Genomic DNA, 3,582 nt, shown 5'->3' with positions numbered 1-3,582 from the left:
CCCCCCCATCTGCTTCCTGACCCTAACGGGAGTCTCTGTTAATGAAATAAGGAATAGAAGCAGTGTAGCCGCAGGACCAGATTAGCTTTCCATAACATCTGTGTATGCAGTGTCTCTATTTCTGTCCACTCTGTGTATCGAGGGACAGGAAGTCAAGAGTATTTTGAAGGTTCTTAAACAGTGTGAAAGCTGGGAAGTTTCTGGACTACAGAACTTTTTGCTTAATGTGTGTGAAGCAAAACATTATTGCTGGCCAAGTGAATGCGTGTTTGTGTAGCCCCAAGCTACCTCCACCTGCTGTAGAGCGAACACAGAGCCCTGCTACAGAACCTGTTCAGGTAGGTGTCACAAATGGCACCTTGGGTATTGGCGTGCTTTCAATTTATTATACAAATACCAGTGCTAATGCTGGGCATCAGTGCCAGGCACTAGAATTAGTGATGCTTCCTCCTTCCCTTCCCTTTTCCCACGAGTGTGTTTAGCTGATTTCCAACTGACCAGCTCAATTTGACAGGGTAGAAATGTGAGAAGAAACAGTTTGATATCCAGTTATTTATTGTAGCTGTGGTCTAGAATTTAATAGGAAATATGAAGAATCTGTCTGACTTGACATACTTCCAGATTTATTCTTGCGTTAATATAGTATACACGCAGTTATCTTGCATTTAAGCACTCTGCTAGTTTCTGTGAAACAAATGAGATATCCTGGGAAAAACTGAGGACAAAGCTTTGTATAGTGCTAATTTATAAAGAGATTTCAATTAGCAATGTGCAATTCCACCATCAGTACGAATGCTGTCAGATTACTGTGGGTTATGTCAGTGTCTCAGTGTTTGAGACAGAATGACTGAATCACAGTTCATTTACTTTGAGTTTATGCAAGCTATGAAAAAGTACTGTGTTGGATCCTGTAGTTCTGTAAGACCTTTCTTTGATCAAGAAGAAAAATGTAAAGGTAGATATACATAAATTTTTCATTAAAACTATGGGCTGTGAAGTGCTTGTTCTGAAGGGTTACTCTTTTGTTTCACCAAAGGAAAAGTACGTGTTCTGAAACAAAACCATTGTGTTCATCTGCAAATGAAGATTTTTCTTGGATTTATGCCGCTGAACTGAAAAAAAATCTGATGTCCAGCACTGAGATGAAAATAACCGTTCTGCCACTGGAGATTCCCAAGTGAATGCAAAATACTGTTAGTGGTAGTGTCTCCTTAAATCTTGTGTTCGAAACTTAGGTCTTAACAATAAAAGTAGGAATGTGCACCAGATAGAGAACTGGCCTCATTTAAGTCAACAGTAAAGACTTTCAAAAACATATTTGTTTTTTCAGAATTAACTGATGTCAACAATAACAGAGCATAATAGAAGATTCTTTTGTATTTTCTACAGAAACCCTGTAGTTGCAAGTACAAAGGTTTAGGTTTGTTTTTTTGCACACCCATGTAATCCTCTGGTGTAGGATGTCTGAGTAGAAATATGATTCTATCAATATGTCTACTACCTCCTTGAGTCCTTAACTAGATGTGAAGATTTGTCAATATACAGTTCATTTTTCAGAAACGCTCACTGCAGCTAAGTTTTGTTTTCCTGCTGCAACCTGACTTTAGGTATCTCAGCAAAAATTCTTTACATCGAATTCAAAATAATAGTCAAAATCATGATTTATTATATGAGTAAACCTATTCTCCCTATTGCCACAGACATTTTTTTGCCAGTGTACATTGAGAAAATGATGAAGAAAGTGTCTGTATTCCTCTGTGTGAGCTGCTTCTTACCAGCTGTATGTTCTGCAGAATAAAACTTCCTATGTTGGCTGAGATTAATATTTTTGGAGTTGTTTTATATGCTTTTCAGAATTCAACTTAGTTCTGAGTATTCCAGAGACCTAAATATAGCAGACTGTAGTGTTTTGAAGTGATTAGCTTGAAATGGATTTCCAGATCTCAAAACTGGCACCTGTTAGGTCAGAATGTGCTGAATTACGTCCATTCCTACTGCTTTTCACTATCAATTTCTGGTTACATGCATATTAAGCATGAATCAGCATGCCTTTTGTGTTTGGCAGTCTGATTTCCACTGCTGAGGGATAAGTATAAATAGGATGATTTAAATTGCAAAACATTGATTTCCCCTTAGAGCAGATGTTTTTTATTTAGCTGGTGGCAGAATGTTTTGAGGCAAAATCACTGCTCCTGTTTACATTTGAAAATAAAGAGCAGAGAGAAAAGAACACCTTGGCATATTTGAATGGTGCTTGTAAAGCATTGGCTTGTTTGACTGTTTTAGCTAAGGCATGTTGGATATCGAAACCACTTTTATTAGAGAGTGTTTGGGATTTTAAAGCTGAGCGGTACAAACAGCTATTTTGTGTGCCTGGAAATCTATTTTTCAATTAAAATGACTGCTGGTAAATTTTGATTGGTGAGTCTCAGATATCTTAGCAAATCACATGACCTTATAGATGAAATTTCTGTGTCTAAGCTCATCTTTCACAAACAGTAAACATCATTTTGTTCAGGTTTGGTCACTCAAGGCAAGTACATCTTGTGTGTAAACAAGGGTAAGAAGAACATCTGCATCTCCCCAGATTGTGAATATTCTTGTCACAAGAGCTGAATACATTGTTTTGCAGACTCTCTGGGGCTAGAGGCAAGATTTTGAGCTCTTATTAGCTTTTCTTAAATTACCCAGGAAAGCAGAAGGGTGTTACACCAGTTCCTTCTCCTCTTTCCTCTTGTTCCTTTTGAGTTCTGTGATCCTACTGGTCTAGAATTCTTATCAGCAGCTGCAGCCACCTATTGTACGCTTCATTAGATCCACTACCAGACAAAAATACTTGTTCCACCTCTGCTGGGATTTGTGCCAACACCATTTTAAGAGACTTGCAGACTTGAGGTTTGCATCTTGTGTCCTCCATAACAATAAAAGCATAGTTAATTGTAAGTGACAGATGCTGAGTTTATGAAGTGCAAATAGGTTTAGAATAACATATGTGGGTAAGTGCCCAAGGTTAGATGCTTCGGTTAGGAAAAGGGAAATAAGTTCACTTTGTGTATGGGAAAGTTCTTTATGTTTGTTTGGCTTTGAGCTAATTATGAGAGCACATAAATGTTCTTTTTTTAACCAGCAGTACTACCTACGGTACGTTCAGGTCAAAATGATTTTGACCAAATTAAGTCCTAAGTAATACGGTAACACAGATACTTGATAGAGTTTTATGTTTCTGAGTAAGTTGGTAGCATCTTTTAAAGAAGCATTAATTTTTGTTTCTTTCCCAGTTGATTTTTTAATTGCATGTATTGCAGAAAATGTCATGTGGAATTTGTCTTTGTGAAGTTGTTTGTGTCAAAGAACTTTAAATGTTTATTCTTTCTGTGCTAATTGTAATCAAATGACTGACCCTTGCTACTTACCTGCATTTCCTTAGGAGCGTCAACGAATTTAATTCCTTTTTTTCATTTGTTCTTGGAAAACTTGATCATCAAACAATTAGATTTGAGACAGAACAGCAAAAGAGTTGGATAATAATGACGGCAGAAACTCATGCACAACTTGGTGGATCTTTTCAGAGAAACTATGTCA

Source organism: Meleagris gallopavo, chromosome 4 (genome assembly GCF_000146605.3).
Source record: "Meleagris gallopavo isolate NT-WF06-2002-E0010 breed Aviagen turkey brand Nicholas breeding stock chromosome 4, Turkey_5.1, whole genome shotgun sequence".
Taxonomy (NCBI): Eukaryota; Metazoa; Chordata; class Aves; order Galliformes; family Phasianidae; genus Meleagris; species Meleagris gallopavo.
Note: the sequence above shows the minus strand (reverse complement) of the source record.